Source organism: Schistocerca nitens, chromosome 1 (genome assembly GCF_023898315.1).
Source record: "Schistocerca nitens isolate TAMUIC-IGC-003100 chromosome 1, iqSchNite1.1, whole genome shotgun sequence".
Lineage (NCBI taxonomy): Eukaryota > Metazoa > Arthropoda > Insecta > Orthoptera > Acrididae > Schistocerca > Schistocerca nitens.
The window spans coordinates 515,398,093-515,408,887 of NC_064614.1; the positions used below are offsets into that span (position 1 = coordinate 515,398,093).

A 10,795-nucleotide genomic window follows, 5' to 3' on the forward strand; every position below is an offset into this window, starting at 1 on the left:
TGTCGTTGCAAATCTTCGTCCATTCAACGGGGTTTTCAGCTTCAGAAATAATTAAAAAAAGTCCTCAGGGACGAGGTCTGGAGAGGACGGAGGATGAAGTAGCACAGTGGTGGTGGTTAGTGTTCAACTTCCCGTCGACAACGAGGTCATTGGAGACGGAGCGCAAGCTCGGGTTAGGGAAGGATTGGGAAGGAAATCGGCCGTGCCGTTTCAAAGGAACCATCCCGGCATTTGCCTGAAACGATTTAGGGAAATCACGGAAAACCTAAATCAGGATGGCTGGAGACGGGATTGAACCGTCGTCCTCCCGAATGCGAGTCCAGTGTGCTAACCACTGCGCCACCTAGCTCGGTAAGTAGCACAGTGACTTCGTTTTTTGTGCAACAGTCACGCACCAACAGGGATGAATGTGCGGTTGCATTTACGAGGATGTGTAGGGGCTTCCCACCGAAACTTCTACAGCGTACTGGAAACAACCCTGGCAACGTGTGGGCAGGCATCTTTTTGGCAGGTTGTTTCTATTATGCTGCAGAAGTTTCGATGGGGAGCCCCTGCACATCCCCCATACAGCCCCGATCTCTCCCCATGCGACTTTCCTGTTCTTGGAGCTCTAAAGAAAGACATTCGCAGCCGTCGATTTGCTTCGGACGTGCACGGCTGAGTGAAACCCCCGGCAAACACTTTTCCACCAAGTCATTGACATTCTCCCACGAAGGCATTGACTGTCTTATCTCACAATGGGATAACTATGTTAACAGTTATGGCGATTACTTTTGAAGTAATAAGCAGTTTACTTACTTTATTCCATCTGCCTCTTTTTCATTTGAGTGTCTCTTATAATACACAGAAGAGCCAAAGAAACTGGTACACATGCCTAATATCGTGTAGGGCCCCAGTGAAACCGCAGAAGTGGCCCAATACGACGTGACGTGGGCTCGACTAATGTCTGAAGTAGTGTTGAAGGGAATTCACACCACGAATCCCGCAGGGCTGTCCATAAATCCGTAAGAGTACGAGGGGGTAGAGATCTCTACTGAGCAGCACGTTGCGAGGCATTCCAGATATGATCAATAATGTTTGTGTCTGGGGAGGATGGTGGCCAAGGGGAAACGTTTGGACTCAGAAGAGTGTTCCTGGAGCCACTCTCTAGCAATTCTGGAGGTGTGGGATGTCGCATTATCCTGTTGTAATTGCCCAAGTCCGTCGGAATGCACAATGGACATGAATGGGTGATCAGACAGGATGCTTACGTACGTGTCACCTGCCAGAGATGTATCAGCGGTCCGCTATCTCTCCAATTGCACACGTCCCACACCATTACAGAGCCTCCACCATCTTGAACAGTTCCCTGCTGACATACAGGATCCATGGATTCATGAGGTTGCCTCCATACCCGTACACATCCATCCGCTCGATGCATTTTGAAACGAGGCTCGTCCGACGAGGCAACATGTTTCCAGTCATCAACAGTTCAATGTCAGTGTGACGGGCCCAGGTGAGGCGTAAAGCTTTGTGTCGGGCAGTCGTCAATGGTTCCTAAAGACCGTATCGATGATGTTTCATTGAATGGTTCGCACGCTGACACTTGTTGATGAGCCAGCGTTGAAATATGTAGCAATTTGCGGAAGGGTTACACTTCCGTGAAGTTCAACGATTTTCTTCAGTCATCGTTGGTCCCGTTCTTGCAGGATCTTTTTCTGGCCGCAGCGACGTCGGAGATTTTATGTTTCACCGGATTCCTGATACTCGCGGTATACTCGTGAGTTGGTCGTACTCGAAAGTCTGCACTTCATCGCCACCTCGGAGATGCTATGTCCCATCGCTCGTGCACGACCCTAACACCACGTTCAAACTCACTTAAATCTTAATAACCTGTCATTGTAGCAGCAGTAACCGATCTAACAACTGTGTCAGACACTTGTTGTTGCCGACGGCAGCGCCGTACTCTGCCTATTTACATATCCCTATTTTTTGGATACGCATGCCTACACCAGTGTTTTGGCGCTTCAGTGTACAATTTACTGGAAAACGTTGGCAAGTTTCACAAGATGCTGCTTCTCGCCATCCTTCTCTCTCAACTTTTCACCACATAGAACAGCTTCAAGAGGAAAATTGTACTCACTTACTGTAGTGCTCGAGCGTTTATCACCACTAACAGCGCCACATGCCACCTTATGTTTTGTGCTATAACTCGGTGAAATTACAATACATATTGAGTTTAATTGTGCTAAACGGACAAATTTATTTTTGTGAGGTAAAACATGTTGTATGATTAAAGGTAAATTCCTTGTCTAGAACTGTTTTTGTTTTATTTATGCCGTGGAAGAGGTCTCACACATTGACTAAGTTTCATCAAGTTAATGGAGTAACCTTCTGACTTAGTCGTAACTTTGACGATCCTTCTTCAAATACTGAAACGAATGTGCTTGAAATCCATGGTAAACCTTTTGAAGAAACAGGCAATTAGAGTACAAAGAATGAAGTTGGGTGTAATAGAAGCGGAAAGAAGAATGCAGAAAATAGTCGACAACAAACCGAGTGGGAAATAAGCGAAGATTATTGAGTTACTTTTCTGTATCTTATACACGGAAATGAAGTGAGAAGACCGAACACATAACTCATAACAATAAGGGAAAATCATTCAAGACAGTTGACTAACAGCCTAACATTTTCCCGAATCCCAGACTTCATGCACGTACTTTCCTCACCTGGAATACTCTGAAACATTATTTCTGACATTCTCCCTTCAATTGTGTAGCTCTGTAGTAAGTACGATATGTAAGACTCCATCTGACACGAAGTCTGACCAAATCGTGCTCCATTTCGCCGGCAGTACATCCTCATCGAGGAACGTAAAGACACGGCAGCAAGGAGTATTGTCATCGCACAGCCAGTCAACATTAAACATCTGCCAACATTAGTTTATAGTGCAGAAGCCATCGCGTCCTCACTGTTTCTGCAGTAGCTTTTTCACAGTTCCATTATTGTGTTCTCGGCCATCTAGAAGGTATTGATAATGAGTGCTATCCCAAAACGCTCTCCACTAGGGAGAAGGTAAAGAGGACGCCATATTAGAATACGGAATTAAGGCGCCCTAGTGATAATTGCGGCCATAGGCGTCGAGGAAGGACACCGTCTGAGCAGGAACAAGATAAAAGTGGGTGGCGAAAATTGACGACAGCCTGTCTGCACTCGCGGAATGATGACTATGTTACGTATATTCACATTTCTGCCAAACCATTAACTATATTTATTACTGTTGTTCCACCGTACAAGGTTATTCACATTTCTCAGTAGTAATATACTTCACATAAATCAATTTTAAATTTTTGTAAAACTTGACATGGACAAGTACGTGGAATAGCGGTCTTAATTTTTATTAGAACTTTTTTTATTGGTCTAGGTCGCGAACTTATACAATAATGTGACTGGTTTCGGACGTGTTTGCAATCGTCTTCAAATCGTGAAACTATCGTAAGCTTGTGTAACTCGAGACGTGTTGCTGTAAAATCAAGTACTGAGTCAGGAGATGATTTAGTATTACTTGACTGACCCAGTATGAGCTTGACGAGTTACGTACAGTAACGATAGTATCATGATCTGAAGACGACTGTTAGCACAATCTAAACCCGTCATATGATTGTGTGACTTGCAATCGAGATAAAAAAAATGTATTCAATTTGTATTGATTGTTAATTCACAATTGCAAGTACATTTGATAATCGCTTAGAAAAAGTAGCAGAAAATTTAAGTTTACAAAGTTCAGTTGATGACGCAAGAGAATATAACAAAAATGTCATTCTACAGAATTTTAAGCACGTAGAAGTAGCATCAACACCCTTCACTGAAATTAATACAGTTACAAAAATTCTAGAAAAACCAAAGGACATGTGGGGTTGATGGAATTTTCTTCGTGATATATGCAGTGTATCACTGGCTCAAGGAAATGTTTCCAGACAGGTTAAAATACCCATTTGTTAAAAAACTTCATAAGAAAGGTGACAAAAAAGACTAAAATAATCATGGCACAATTTCCTCAACGAAGTCAAAATTATTAAAAAGGTAATGTACACGATACTATCCTGGCATTTAACCATAAAAAAATTTCATGTGACGTCATAGTTTCGATTACAGAAGGATTGCGTGATTGAGAATGCTATTTATATAGTCACTCATAAAATATTACATACTTCAATTACTAAAATATTTCCAGTTGGTATTTTTTCATAATCTTTGGAAATTTTGGAAATTTGTTGTAAGATCTTATGGGACCAAACTGCTGAGGTCATCGGTCCCTAAGCTTACACACTACTTAATCTAACTTAAACTAACTTACACTAAGGACAACACACACATTCATGCCCGAGATTAAGACTCGAACCTCCGACGGAGGGAGCCACGCGGACCGTGATAAGACGACCCAGACCGCGCGGCTACCCCGCGAGACCATAATCTTTCCGAGGCGTTTGGTTGTGCAGATTATGTTGCTCTCTTAGAAAAATTTAAGTTTTGTGGAACTGATGGCTCTATATACAGCTGGTTTGAATCGTAGTTAACAAACAGAATGGAGAGAGTTGCACTTAATAAGTCAAACAATTTGAAAGAAGAGAAAATTTTAGTGACTGTGGAGAACGCAGGAAAGGAGGCCCGTGAGGTTAAATTTTGGTACAGCTCTTATTTCTTATATATGTGAATGAGGTTCCAGGGAACATCCATCGAGCAGGAATAGTACTTTCTGCAGCCGATATTAGTCTTATAAGAAATCCTATTAGAGAGAAAGCAACAGGAGAGATTGTTAATGATGTTTGTCGAAATATTATTAAATGGTTCTCTGAAAATGTACCGTCCCTAAATTTTGAGAACCCCGTTACATTCAGTTCTGTACAACAAACAGAGTTATACCAACAACTGATTTAGCACATGAACAGGAGTCAGCAAACAGGTAAATTGTTCCGAATTTTTGAGTGTACATACTGACGAAAACTTGAACTGGAAGAAGCATATTATTGAGTTGCTCAAACAGTTAAGTTAACTTCTTTTGCTCTTGGTATAATTTTTCGTCTTCAGAACAAGCGAGTCAACCTACTGATATCTTTTGCATATTTGTATTCAGTAATGTCTTATAGAATACTTTCCTCAAGTAACTTGTCGCTTAGGAAGGAATGAAAAATGATCAACAAGCATAAATGTTGTGTTCGCCCACAGTCGTCATGTAGGCACCGATTCAATGAGTTAGATGTATTAACCGCACCATCACAATACCTGTGCTCGCAAAGGAAATTCGTAGTAAATACTCCAGCACAATTTTAGAAGAACAGTGATGTCCATACCTACAACACGAGAGGGAAAAAAGTGTCATTTATTGTCCATTGTTAAAGCTGGCAGTAGCTCAGAGAGAAGTTCAATATGCAGCAACAAAAATGTTTGATCATTTGCCCATAACATGAAATGGCTGACAGGTAGCAAAGCAAGAGTTAAATATAATTTCAATTAATTTCTCCTGGGCAATTCCTTCTATTTCATTCATGAGTTTCTGCTTAAAAACTGGTAGTCATTTAAAAAATGTAGTTATATGAACAGGACTACTAATAACTGTTCATTAATGTTAATACTGCCGGCCGGAGTGGCCGTGTGGTTCTAGGCGCTACAGTCTGGAACCGGGCGACCGCTACGGTCGCAGGTTCGAATCCTGTGTCGGGCATGGATGTGTGTGATATCCATAGGTTAGTTAGGTTTAATTAGTTCTGAGTTCTAGGCGACTGATGACCTCAAAAGTTAAGTCCCATAGTGCTCGGAGCCTTTTTTTTTTTGTTAACACTGATCATGTATACTTATTTTGTTAACTGACCCATTCCACATCATTTTGAGGAAAGAATCGCTCAAATGATCTATGGAATATGTTACTAAGTAACTTATTCAATTCACTAGCATTGTCAGACAACTCTAAAATTTTTTTCCGACGCTATATTAGTCAGGAGACAGAGAGATGTAAACGTAAATGGAGAGTGAAAAGCAGTATGACGTCTGAGTGTGACTGTCTGTCTGGAGCACTGCGAGCGCCCCACCTCCTCACCCCACCCGGCCTGCTAGTGTGACGTCACTGCTTAGAATGGCTCGGTTGGGAGAGGAGCTGGGGGGAGGGGGGAGCCTCGTCTCGCAATTACTTGGCGCCAGAGCCAGCAGCGCTCGCTCTAGCAGCCCGCGGCGACGTTCTGCGTCGACTGCTGGAAAAGTGGCCGAGAACCACCACCAAGGAAGAAAGTCTTAAAGCGTATACGGCATTCAGTTGTGATCCGCTAATCATAGTGCTCGTTTGCGCATCTACGTTTCTACTAGCCAACTTTGTATCAAGTGCATGGCTAAGATACTTTTCGTCTAACTTTTATTAAATTCACTTCCTCTTTTATTGGCAAAAGAACCCATGGAAATTTATTCCAACTATTTTTTAATCTGTCTCTATCAACCATTATATAATCAGTCTCCTCTTGTCATTAAAAGCTTTCAGTGAAAAATGTAGAAGAGACAGGCCTGTAGAAAGCAATGGGTCGCCGATGTTTTGCTTATTTCTCACATTTTCTATACTATTAACAAATCTGTGAAAGTGCCGGGCCTATATGTTTGAACACGCCTCTGCAAAACTGCTAGAGGAATTTTTGTGGGGTTTCGCAGGTAACTTGAACATAGCTTGCACCATCGTACTCTATGGTTCATCAAAACCGGATCAGGGAATAATGATACCGTGATATAAATTTTAGTAACACGTTCTTTTCTGTTTCTTTGTTCTAAGACGTTAATCTCCGAAACTACTACACAAATTCTCATGGAGTTTTCCCAGATGACTTGGGAATAGCTTGGGGTACCGTGTACGCTTTGTTTCATCAAAATCGGGCAACGGAAGAGAAAGATATCAGGATTGACAGTTTATGCACACTAATATTATAAATGCGAGAGTAACTCCGTTTGTTACGTTTTCAGGACTACCCGGCTGAACTGTCTTCGATGAAATTTGGTAAGGGGTCAGCTTGAACCCTGAGGGAGAACATAGGCTACTTTAGATAGTGTGTAGTACAAGATACTTATTCATTTCAAGAATATTATTCGAATCAGGGAAACTTATTTACTGTTTACAAAGTTCTTTACTCTTTGACTTTTGATGTATAAAATGTATGAATTCCTAAGGGACCAAACTGCTTAGGTCATCGGTCCCTAGACTTTCACAGCACTTAAACTAACTTATGCTAATAACAACACACACACCCGTGCCCGAGGGAAGACGAACCTCCGGCGGAAGAGGCCGCGCAGTCCGTGACATGACGCCTCAAACCACGCGGCCATTCCTTTTGATGTATATCATATCTGTGAAAATGCTATTGTTGTTCAGTGTAATGAATACAATGCTTATACAATCTTTAAGGTGTTTAGTCCATATTTCCATACTATTTGCTGCGTAATGTACGCGTTGTGTAACTTACAGCTGGCTTAATGCCACGATGCATAGATGCGCGCACCTACCTATTCCCGTCACAAGCAAAACTTCCCGTCGCATCCCCCTCAAATTTAGTGGTAAGAGGACCCAGTGAACAGCCCGTCAAAAACTGAACACAGATCAAGCATGAAAACAGAAAGACGGTGACCTGGACTTTTTTTTTAAAAAAAAAAAGCAAAATAGAGACAGTGTTCAGTCGAAGAACAATAACTGGAATATAGAGCACCTGGGAAGAAAAATCGCGTCTGATTACAGTGTTGGACTGGAAAACAGGCGAGCCGTGTTCAAACCTGCCCCGCGTCATTATTTGTTTGGCTGTTCGCTTTATTGAAACGTGTGTCTCTGTGTCGTTGTGTGACGTCCATTTGCAACAGCAAGGTATAAATAAGGTAGGGACCTATAATGACAGTTGATTCAGCACAACTACTCTTTTAGCAGCCTAAAGGAAGTGGCTTGTGAATGGGAACCGCAAACGTTTGATGACAAGGCGACAAGTCAGCTGTATCCTCCACCGAAAAACACGTCAGGTTTGTCATTCGCGGCATTAGTGACAGTACGTGTGTCATATGACAGGAATATCTTATCGACGCACCTAATTTATACGACTGGTTAGTGGATGAGTTACGCCCCTTGTCCGGTATAGGTGTTCGTATGAATGGCGAATGTTATCACTCCCAAGTAAATGATGAAAACGTAGTAGTTTGTCAAATAAGCTGCAACAAATGAACTCAACAGTTTCACAATCATACGGTTTCTCCGTGCTCTTTCAAAACATATGTTTTCAATGTTCTTGAAGTTGCGTTCCGATTTGGAAGTAACATAATTCAGACCTGTTTATTTGTCATTTTCATTTCTGTGAGACGTCTGTGTGGCAACCCGCCTGCTCTCACTATTCGTCACATTTACTTGCGACAGTAACGTATTTTCACTACTTGACTCACGTTCTAGAACCAATGTATATTATGACAACTGTCAAGACTACAGAAAGAGAACAGACGTATCTGTGGCCGGACGGACAGTTCACATTGCTGTGAAAAAAAAAAAAAAAAAAAGGCAGGTGGGAGTTTTGAACACAGCTCGGCCATCCAACACTACGTTCACTTACTCACAACGTCGTTCCTCTTTGAAGTTGCTGTTCATTGCAATTCTTGTTTTGGGACCTTTCACTGTTTCTATTTTGCCTTTTGCTAACAGTTCAGTACACCTTCTGCCTGTTTTCATGCTTGATTTGTGTTCAGTTTTGGATAGGCTATCCACTGGGCACTCTTACCCCTAAATCTGTGGGAGGGGGGGGGGGGGGAAGCGATGGGAAGTTTCCTTTGACAGTACTCACTGTGGGACAGCCTGGGAGGGGGGAGAGAGGGACAGCGGCGAGCACATCACGAGTTATGCTTACCCCAGCAGGCAGACACGTCAGGGCAGCTGATGTCATTGCACGTTCAGTAGCTCAGTTGCTGTCACCATCACAACAGAACTACTGCCATGCGAGCACAGCCGTGGCTAACAGGTTGTTAGATAATATTCTTCTGGGCAGTACTCACTGACCTGTTCCAGTTACAGCAGCGAATTTTCGAATTCATAGGATGTGTTCCTTTAGACTCTCTTCATAAGAGATATATGCAGTGAATGCGTGTCCTGCAACGAGCCTCGCCAGAGCTTTGTCAGCAGTCACTCATAATTGTAATCCATAAATCTCACTATATAGGAGACGAAGCACTACGTGCCTTCAGAATTCACAAGGAAACGATCGACCGGAAATGGAAAAGACTTGGCGGGTGTATTTTTTGCACTTGGCTGCCAGTGTGAGACTCTTCACAGGAACTTGACGATAATCTGAGCAAGAGGACATTTGGGTGTGTCCAGACAGCTTACTGCAGTGAGGGGAATACTACGACCGCTCATACAATTACAGGTAGCCAGGATAGCACACTTACTGTTGCTTCCGAATTTTCCCACTTCAGTGAGAATTTCATGGTCGGAAAGGCCGCAACAAGCGCATAGCCAAGATATGGCCCAAGGATGGCGTCCCCAAAGTTTTTTATGGAGGAGCTTGCACACCAATCCAAGTAGATTGTGATTAGTAATTCAGAGGCAGCCCATCAGGTTATTCTGCAGTAGAGAATGTGAAGCAGAAGACGGTTCACTGAGAGGGAAAAACCACCGGAAGCGGAGAGAAGAGTTGGACGGCAGAGCAAAAGTGACAATTGAACGGGGACAGTGAGTGAGGGACAGCAATGGACGAGTGATGAACGACAGCAAGCTTGGACCGCAGCTGTTCTCCGATCGAAACAAAGGTAATGTACTTTTATCCGCATCAGACGAGTGTAGCTGGGCAGAAAATACTGGGCCATTTCAGTGTACGGAAGAACGCAGTAAGACGTGGCCGAATTGTGGCATTTTCGATGGCAGACTAAAGAAGGATGCGCTACAACATAAGTAAGAGTCCAGATCTGGGCTGGCGTTCGTAAGCGTGCCGAAAACTTGATTTTAGTAAATGGGTCTATTGTGTTAAAGTAAATAAATGTCATTTTGTGGTTCTATTTCTAACCCTGTGTTTCCTTCACTGTAATAAGTCTGTATTTTTGTTTTTATTAATTGATTTTATTTGCTTTCTTGCTGCCAAGATATTTTCTTAATAATCTTCCTGTGTTTCTTCAAGCCAACGAACCCTACATCTTCGAGAATGAAGTAGTCAGAGGGCTTAAGAAGGAGTAGTAGGTTGTCAGTCCTCGCCACACAGGATTTCAATGTAAAATAAAGCTGGCAACTCTAATATCCAGTCTGTGATATCGAGAAGTGCCAAACAGCTTTAGCATAATTTGCTCGCTTTGTGTTTGATACCAGTCAGTGGTGTCTCCAGAGGAGCCGGTAGCGTTTAGGAAGTGTACGACGCGCCAAAGGAAAGTTACAGCACACTACAGCAAATTCACAAAGTCACTTTGCTGTTTTTCCAGCGACTCGAAAGGGTTCGAATTCAGTTCACGCAATTCTGAGTTAGGTATTCCATAGTTGACATAAATAACTTCAGGCTAATACCATACTGATTCTACACGCAGGTCACGGTCGACTCAGCTTACACTGCAAATCAAATAAATGTACAGGTACGGCGGTAATGACGCCGATTTCAACGAGACAGCGAACTCCAACCCTTTTTGAAATTGTTCTCGTGATTCACATTTTATCATCTACTTTTCATGAGATAGTTTTTGTGTGTTCAGTCCACCATCCTACTCCATCTGACTATTAACAAATGTTTAACTGTTGCGACTATATGCATGAGTGTATCACCCACATTCTAGTTGCAGACTA

General features: G+C 42.6%; 1 non-coding gene across 1 annotated transcript; it reads right to left on the reverse strand.

Moving 5' to 3' along the window:
* Positions 1-276: 276 nt before the first annotated feature.
* On the reverse strand, positions 277-349 carry Trnaa-cgc (transfer RNA alanine (anticodon CGC)). The gene has a single exon. It is a non-coding gene; the product is annotated as a tRNA-Ala (tRNA).
* Between the last annotated feature and the right edge of the window lie 10,446 nt (positions 350-10,795).